Source organism: Balaenoptera acutorostrata, chromosome 6, assembly GCF_949987535.1.
Source record: "Balaenoptera acutorostrata chromosome 6, mBalAcu1.1, whole genome shotgun sequence".
NCBI lineage: Eukaryota > Metazoa > Chordata > Mammalia > Artiodactyla > Balaenopteridae > Balaenoptera > Balaenoptera acutorostrata.
In genome coordinates, this window is record NC_080069.1 from 106,790,049 (window position 1) to 106,800,403 (window position 10,355).

The window sequence follows — 10,355 nt, forward strand, 5'->3', positions numbered from 1 at the left end:
CCACCAAAGAGCCCAGGTAGGCTCAGTGTTGGGTTACCACAGGCGAAAAAACCAACAGGGAGGGAAGCCAACCCCACCCATCAGCAGTCAAGTGGATCAAAGTTTTACTGAGCTCTGCCCACCAGAGCAACTGTCAGTTCTACCCACCACCAGTCCCGCCCATCAGGAAAATTGCACAAGCCTCTGAGATAGCCTCATCCACCAGAGGGCAGACAGCAGAAGCAAGAAGAGCTACAATCCTGCAGCCTGTGGAACAAAAACCACATTCACAGAAAGATAGACAACATGAAAAGGCAGAGGTCTATGTACCAGATGAAGGAACAAGATAAAACCCCAGAAAAACAACTAATGAAGTGGAGATAGGCAACCTTCCAGAAAAAGAATTCAGAATAATGATAGTGAAGATGATCCAGGGCCTTGGAAAAAGAATGGAGGCAAAGATCGAGAAGATGCAAGAAATGTTTAACAAAGACCTAGAAGAATTAAAGAAAAAACAAACAGAGATGACCAATACAATAACTGAAATGAAAACTACACTAGAAGGAATCAATAGCAGAATAACTGAGGCAGAAGAACGGATAAATGACCTGGAAGACAGAATGGTGGAATTGACTGCGGCAGAACAGAATAAAGAAAAAAGAATGAAAACAAATGAAGACAGCCTAAGAGACCTCTGGGACAACATTAAACACAACAACATTCGCATTATAGGGGTCCCAGAAGGAGAAGAGAGAGAGAAAGGACCCGAAAAAATATTTGAAGAGATTATAGTTGAAAACTTCCTTAACACGGGAAAGGAAATAGCCACCCAAGTCCAGGAAGCACAGAGACTCTCATACAGGATAAACCCAAGGAGAAACATGCTGAGACACATAGTAATCAAATGGGCAAAAATTAAAGACAAAGAGAAATTATTGAAAGCAGCAAGGGAGAAACGACAAATAACTTACAAGGGAACTCCCATAAGGTTAACAGCTGATTTCTCAGCAGAAACTCTACAAGCCAGAAGGGAGTGGCATGATATACTTAAAGTGATGAAAGGGAAGAACCTACAACCAAGATTACTCTACCCAGCAAGGATCTCATTCAGATTCGATGGAGAAATCAAAAGCTTTACAGACAAGCAAAAGCTAAGAGAATTCAGCATCACCAAACCAGCTTTACAACAATTGCAAAAGGAACTTCTCTAACTGGGAAACACAAGCAAGAAAAGGACCTACAAAAACAAACCCAAAACAATTAAGAAAATGGTCATAGGAACATACATATCGATAATTACCTTAAACATGAATGGATTAAATGCTGCAACCAAAAGACACAGGCTTGCTGAATGGATACAAAAACAAAACCCCTATATATGCTGTCTACAAGAGACCCTCTTCAGACCTAGGGACATATACAGACTGAAAGTGAGGGGATGGAAAAAGATATTCCATGCAAATGGAAATCAAAAGAAAGCTGGAGTAGCAATACTCATATCACATAAAATAGACTTTAACATAAAGAATGTTACAAGAGACAAGGAAGGACACTACATAATGATCAAGGGATCAATCCAAGAAGAAGATATAACAATTATAAATATATATGCACCCAACATAGGAGCACCTCAATACATAAGGCAACTGCTAACAGCTATAAAAGAGGAAATGGACAGTAACACAATAATAGAGGGGGACTTTAACACCTCACTTACACCAATGGACAGATCATCCAAAATGAAAACAAATAAGGAAACAGAAGCCTTAAATTACACAATAGACCAGATAGATTTAATTGATATTTACAGGACATTCCATCCAAAAACAGCAGATTACACTTTCTTCTCAAGTGTGCACGGAACATTCTCCAGGATAGATCACATCTTGGGTCACAAATCAAGCCTCATTAAATTCAAGAAAATTGAAATCATATCAAGCATCTTTTCTGACCACAATGCTATGAGATTAGAAATGAATTACAGGGAAAAATCGTAAAAAACACAAACACATGGAGGATAAACAATACGTTATTAAATAACCAAGAGATCACTGAAGAAACCAAAGAGGAAATAAAAAAATACCTAGAGACAAATGACAATGAAAACACGATGATCCAAAACCTATGGGATGCAGCAAAAGCAGTTCTAAGAGGGAAGTTTATAGCTATACAAGCCTACCTCAAGAAACAAGAAAAATCTCAAATAAACAATCTAACCTTACACCTAAAGGAACTAAATAAAAAAGAATAAACAAAACCCAAAGTTAGCAGAAGGAAAGAAATCATAAAGATCAAAGCAGAAATAAATGAAATAGAAACAGAGAAAACAATAGCAAAGATCAATAAAACTAAAAGTTGGTTCTTTGAGAAGATAAACAAAATTGATAAACCATTGGCCAGACTCATCAAGAAAAAGAGGGAGAGGACTCAAATCAATAAAATTAGAAATGAAAAAGGAGGCATTACAACAGACACCACAGAAATACAAAGCATCATAAGAGACTACTACAAGCAATTCTATGCAAATAAAATGGACACCTTGGAAGAAATGGACAAATTCTTACAAAGGTGCAACCTTTCAAGACTGAACCAGGAAGAAATAGAAAATTTGAACAGACCAATCACAAGTAATGAAATTGAAACTGTGATTAAAAATCTTCCAACAAACAAAAGTCCAGGACAAGACGGCTTCACAGGTGAATTCTATCAAACATTTAGAGAAGAGCTAACACCCATCTTTCTCAAACTCTTCCAAAACATTGCAGAGGAAGGAACACTCCCAAACTCACTCTATGAGGCCACCATCACCCTGATACCAAAACCAGACAAAGATACTACAAAAAAAGAAAATTACAGACTAATATCACTGATGAATACAGATGCAAAAATCCTCAACAAAATACTAGCAAACAGAATCCAACAACACATTTAAAGGATCATACACCATGATCAAGTGGGATTTATCCCAGGGATGCAAGGATTCTTCAATATACGCAAATCAATCAATGTGATACACCATATTAACAAATTGAAGAATAAACACCATATGATCATCTCAATATATGCAGAAAAAGCTTTTGACAAAATTCAACACCCATTTATGATAAAAACTCTCCAGAAAATGGGCATAGAGGGAACCTACCTCAACATAATAAAAGCCATATACGACAAACCCACAGCAAACATCATTCTCAATGGTGAAAAACGGAAATCATTTCCTCTAAGATCAGGGACAAGACAGTGATGTCCACTCTCACCACAATTATTCAACATAGTTTTGGAAGTCCTAGCCATGACAATCAGAGAAGAAAAAGAAATAAAATGAATACAAATTGGAAAAGAAGAAGTAAAACTGTCACTGTTTGCAGATGACATGACACTATACATAGAGAATCCTAAAGATGTCACCAGAAAACTACTAGAGCTAATCAATGAATTTGGTAAAGTTGCAGGATAAAAAACTAATACACAGAAATCTCTTAGATTACTATACACTAATGATGAAAAGTCTGAAAGAGAAATTAAGGAAACACTCCCATTTACCATTACAACAAATGAATAAAATACCTAGGAATAAACCTACCTAGGGAGACAAAAGACCTGTATGCAGAAAACTATAAGACACTGACAAAAGAAATTAAAGATGATACAAACAGATGGAGAGATATACCATGTTCTTGGATTGGAAGAATCAATATTGTGAAAATGACTATACTACACAAAGCAATCTACAGATTCAATGCAATCCCTATCAAATTACCAATGGCATTTTTTATGGAACTAGAACAAAAAATCTTAAAATTTGTATGGAGACACAAAAGACCCTGAATAGCCAAAGCAGTCTTGAGGGAAAAAAATGGAGCGGGAGGAATTAGACTCCTTGACTTCAGACTATACTACAAAGCTACAGTAATCAAGACAATATGGTACTGGCACAAAAACAGAAACATAGATCAACTGAACAAGATAGAAAGCCCAGAGATAAACCCACGCACCTATGCTCAACTAATCTATGACAAAGGAGGCAAGGTTATACAATGGAGAAAAGACGGTCTCTTCAATAAGTGGTGCTGGGAAAACTGGACAGCTACATGTAAAAGAATGAAATTAGAACACTCCCTAACACCATACACAAAAATAAACTCAAAATGGATTCGAGACCTAAATTTAAGACCGGACACTGTAAAACTCTTAGAGGAAAACATAGGCAGAACACTCTTTGACATAAATCACAGCAAGAACTTTTTTGATCCACCTCCTAGAGTAATGGAAATAAAAACAAAAATAAACAAATGGGACCTAATGAAACTTCAAAGCTTTTGCACAGCAAAGGAAAACATAAACAAGACGAAAAGACAACCCTCAGAATGGGAGAAAATATTTGCAAACGAATCAACGGACAAAGGATTAATCTCCAAAATATATAAACAGCTCATTCAGCTCAATATTAAGGAAACAAACACCCCAATCCAAAAATGGGCAGAAGACCTAAATAGACATTTCTCCAAAGAAGACATACAGATGGCCAAGAAGCACATGTAAAGCTGCTCAACATCACTAATTATTAGAGAAATGCAAATCAAAACTACAATGAGGTATCACCTCACACTGGTTAGAATGGGCATCATCAGAAAATCTACAAACAACAAATGCTGGAGAGGGTGTGGAGAAAAGGGAACCCTCTTGCACTGTTGGTGGGAATGTAAATTGATACAGCTGCTATGGAGAACAGTATGGAGGTTCCTTAAAAAACTACAAATAGAATTACCATATGATCCAGCAATCCCACTACTGGGCATATACCCAGAGAAAACCATAATTGAAAGAGTCACATGCACCCCAATGTTCATTGCAGCACTATTTACAATAGCCAGGTCATGGAAGCAACCTAAATGCCCGTCGACAGATGAATGGATAAAGGAGGCATGGTACATATATACAATGGAATATTACTCAGCCATAAAAAGGAACGAAATTGGGTCATTTGTAGAGACGTGGATGGATCTAGAGACTGTCATACAGAGTGAAGTACGTCAGAAAGAGAAAAACAAATATCATATATTAACACGTGTATGTGGAACCTAGAAAAATGGTACAGATGAACTGGTTTGCAGGGCAGAAATTGAGACACAGATGTAGAGAACAAACGTATGGACACCAAGGGGGGAAAGCGGTGGGGGGGTGGGGGTGTGTGATGAATTGGGCGATTGGGATTGACATGTATACACTGATGTGTATTAAATTGATGACTAATAAGGACCTGCTGTATAAAAAATATAAATCAAATAAAATTCAAAATTAAAAAATAAAGAAAACCAATCAATCTACCAGAGTAATAAAAAAGCAAAAAAAAAAAAAAAAGAATTATTTGGACCATAAGGTTAGTAGTACCAATGTTGAGAAACCCTGGGCTAGAGAATAGTAGAAACCATGAACCTCCTACTTACTCCTCCAAATTTTTTGGAATACAGAGCCTAAAAAGTAAAGAAAAGAAAAAACTCTTTAAATTCATTGTTCCTCTCAGCATTTGGTTGGCAGAGGTGCTCTTGCTTGAAGAGATAAGTCAGTGATGAACGCAATTATCTCATTATATTGATTCTAGAGACTATCAAGGAATTTTTGGACTCTACAAAGATCCTACCATAGACCGTTATTTATTTGGGTAAAAATCTGTGATGAATATAATATCTGTAATGGATCAAATCAGTGATTTTACCATGAATTCAACAGGTTAGTTGAACAGTTTTTTGGAAGTCTAAACAAAGAGGGCTGCTCTGCGGTGACACAGAATAAACCTACCAGGCTCAGTAGACCCTTTAGAATTTATCCCTCAATCTTACCTTCTTTCCTAGCATTGTATACTTGACTTCTTTCTTCCTTTCTAAAAGACAGAAGAAAAATGTCTTCCTTCCAGAAATAAAGGAAAAGAATTCATTTTGAGAAGGAGAGTCTTAGTGCCCAATAGTATCTAAAAGCTTTTCCCACCTCCAACAAGGCAATTTGCTGTTTCTTCAGCAGGATTTTTGTCTAAAGTTATGATGCATATTGAATGCAGAAATGAGCAAATTAATTGCATAAAAGTCAGAATGAAAACCATTCTAATTACACTGGAGTTTTGTATCAACCACTTAATCCTCATGTGGTTAGGTCAATAGGTAAAACTACTCCAAGCTTCTCTTGGTTACATGAGTCAAAGTTATATTACTAACTCTTGAGTATTAAACTATAGTTACTATATATTACATATAATATACATATTATATTTATTTTTTAAAAAAAGATCTTATTTACCTTATTGGTTTATAAGAAGATTTGATGATTAAGGTGTAGAATAACAGTATTTTATTTCTTTGACCTTCATGTTAAATCAGGCAGAAGCTCTTTACCACTTTTTTAAGCAACATTTTGTTTCTAGAAAGAAAAAGCTAAAGACTTGAATACGTTCTCAAAAGAATTATTTGTAAAACTTCAGAGCAATTTTTTTATACATCTTTACTGGAGTATAATTGCTTTACAACGTTGTATTAATTTCTGCTGTACAACAAAATGAATCAGTTATATGCATACATATATCCCCATATCCCTTTCCTCTTGAGCCTCCCTCCCATCTTCCCTATCCCACCCCTACAGGTCGTCACAAAGCACGGAGCTGATCTCCCTGTGCTATGCGGCTGCTTCCCACTAGCCATCCATTTTACATTTGATAGTGTATATATGTCAATGCTCCTCTCCACTACATCCCAGCCTCCCCTTCTCCCCCTGTGTCCTCAAGTCCCTTCTCAACATCTGCATCTTTATTCCTGCCCTACCACTAGGTTCATCAGTACCATTTTTCTAGATTCCATATATATGCGTTAGCATATGGTATTTGTTTTTCTCTTTCTGATTTACTTCACTCTGTATGACAGATTCTAGGTCCATCCACCAGAGCAATTTTTATCTTGTCAAATATAACACTACAAATCCCTTGTAGACTTGTCTACAAGGGAATGTGATGGTTATTAAGTTATTGAATAGCTACCTAAGATGGATTGGGATGAACCACGTTGGGCTTTTATATCACCTGAGTGCCTCTACCTTTTCATACCATTTCATTCTGGTCTTTAAGGCAACTTGATGCACATTGTCTGCTTTCTTGATCTTCTTCCCTGAGATATTGTGATTTTTTTTTTTTCGAGGTGAAGTTTGCACTTCCTATTACAGACTTTCATAGGATCTTGACTTCCTTAATAGGACATAACACTTATGTAGTAATTTCCTTCATTTCTGTTGCTTCTGCTAGAACATAAGCCAGAGCCAGGCCATGTCTGATTTGTTCATTGCTGTATCCCCGGCACCTAGCACAAGGTGTGGCGCATTTTGTAAACTCTCCAATCATTTACTTTTGTGAAAGGAAGCACAACTCTCCCTTCTACAAAAGTGCTGAGGACCATTGAGCTGTTGTATATATTTAAATTACAGCAAAACTCCACGTGCAGTGTGGTGAGAAGCATGATTTCTAGATAACTCACTTTTTAAAGAATATTTATTCATTTGGCTGCTCCAGGTCTTAGTTGTGGCATGCGGGATCTTTTAGTTGCGGCACATGGGATCTAATTCCCTGACCAGGGATCAAACCCAGGCCCCCTGCATTGGGAGTGTGGAGTCTTAACCACTGGACCACCAGGGAAGTCCCTAGATAACTCACTTGTACACTTATGTAACTCAGTTATCACTTGGATCTCCTGCCTGAACCCCCTTCTTCCTCCCTTCTGATTCCGTGACCTGTGCATTTCCATGCAAGTCAAAGACTTAACCAAATATCCAGCAGACACCCAGTTCATTTCTCAAGGCCTCCTCTGCCTCCTGAGCTCCTTCTTATTCTGGTTCCTGATTCTCTGATAACATGTTTATGAGAAACTCAGGCCTGTCTTCACGTTCCACTCACACAAGGCAGCCATTGACTTAGTAGAGTTTAGAGTTAGGGTTCATATCAGATTAATTCAAGTAGTGAAATGAAATACAGTAGTATGTTCATTTTTAAAATATTCTTCCATACCACCAAAGACTTCCTCTCATCTTTTCTGAACTTGTTTCACTCTCTATCTTCCCTTTCTCCAAAGAACCACAAATCCACTCCTCCCCTATTCTTATGAAGAGCTACTTTACCTTTTTTCTCTGAAGTCCTGGAACCAGCCAACATCGAGGTCCTTGAGACCTCAATTTTTATCACAGTCACGTATTAAGGAACTTTTGCCTGATGAAAGATAATTTACTCCCAAAGAGGAAAGTTGTGCTGGTTGCTAAAACAATAATATGCTGCTGTATTAGTTACATTTACATCTATTACATCTAAAATCTAGGAATGTTTTACATAGGTGAATTTCAGTTTGGTTTCTGTAAACAAAAGAGCAGCACAGTAATCACTGCTCTCTCCTTCCATAAACAGGCATACCTATGTTATCATTCACAGAAAGCAGAGCTGGTTTCTCTTTACCCTTTCAGAACGTAGATCATGGATAAGGCCCAGAAAAACATGCCTTTAATGCCACAGTAATCTGTGAGAAGGGTGTATTCAGAAGCATTCTGCTGAGAATTGCCAAAAACAAACAAAAGAAGCATAGAAGAATGCAAGTGCAAAAGTCATTAATTTTCAAACCAGTGAGGACTAGTTTGGAATTTTTTAAAAGGCGATATGAATTACATCACAACACATTTATGGGAATAACTTAGCTATCTTTCCTGAACAATTGATGTAGATGATTCAGGGCAAGGTTTGTCTCAAAAAAAATTCTTTTACATTCCATAGAAGTATAACATATGTATATGTTATACTTATGTATGTTAACATATGTATAACATATGCAAATCACAAGTGCATGGCCCAATAACTTTTCACAACTGGAACACACACATGTAACCAGGTGAGAAACAAAACCTTGCCATCTACCCAGAAGCCTTCCTCCTATGCCCCTCCAGGACCTCCTCCAGGCTAATCACCCTCTTCACTTCTGATACCATAGCTTCCAATAGATTCATTTTGTCTATTGTTGAACTTTATATTGATGCAATCTTGTATCATGCACTTTTGGGGGTCTGGCTTCCTTACCTCAACATTATGTTTGTGGGATTCTTCCCTACTATTGCTATGGACTATTATCATTATTATTATTATTTGATATAATTAAATTTATACTATAAATACCATTTATTGAATTGCAACATTGAATTCTCTTGGTTGGAATATTTTATCCTTTTTTCTATTCTTATTTAGAAAATATAATTTAAAAAACCCACAGAAGGACCTCCCTGGTGGCACAGTGGTTAAGAATCCGCCTGCCAATGCAGGGAACACGGGTTCGAGCCCTGGTCTGGGAAGATCCTACGTGTCACAGAGCAACTAAGCCCGTGCCCCACAACTACTGAGCCTGTGCTCTAGAGCCCGTGAGCCACAACTACTGAGTCCACATGCTGCAAGAACTAAAGCCCGCATGCCTAGAGCCCAGGCTCCGCAGCAAGAGAAGCCACCGCAATGAGAAGCCTGCACACCGCAACAAAGAGTAGCCCCCACTCGACACAACTAGAGAAAGCTCGCACGCAGCAACGAAGACCCAACACAGCCAAAACTGAATAAATTAATTAATTAATAATTTTAAAAACCTACAGAAAACACACACACGAACACACACACACTTATAATAATATGTGCTGTCCAGGGAGTGGAACTGACTTCAGTTATGGTAGATTCTATAGGTTCTAAGTCTTAAATGATCTCCTCCTCCTTCCACTTGCTCTTCCTCTCCCTCCTCCTCCTCCCCTCTTCCTCTTTTTCTTCTCCTGTCTCTCTCTCTCTCTCTCTCTCTGTCCCTCTCTCTCTGTCTCTGTCTCTCTCTCTCTCACACACACACAGACACACACACACACACAACCCCCTCATTGGCACATTCTCTGTTCAGTGAGATCCAGTATTATTCCTGGCCAAACCTAGATCTCCCTATGGTTGGACAGTTGGAAGCTAAAAGAATGACAAGGTTCCTTCTCCCACCAGGACCTTATAGATTGAGGGACAATTTTACCATAGGAAGGGGGATGCTGTTACCAGACAAAGGGAATTGTCCAGTCAAGCTGAGTAGGAGAAAAATACAGACACAGTGCACATCGTACCTACTCTAGAGATGATGTCTAAGTTTGTGTCAGCACAACAATAATCTAATGAGATAAGAACAGAGACTGTCAGTCAGTTTCACACCTGATGTCTAGATCTAAGGGATGTCTCTTTTCTGATGCAAATACATTTTTGGCAGGATTTACAGAAAGCTTGGCTTGATTCCCATTTGGTTGGCTAGGGAGGCAAGCATGGCCCGATTATATCTCTAGAGAGAGGGGGATAAGCTGTG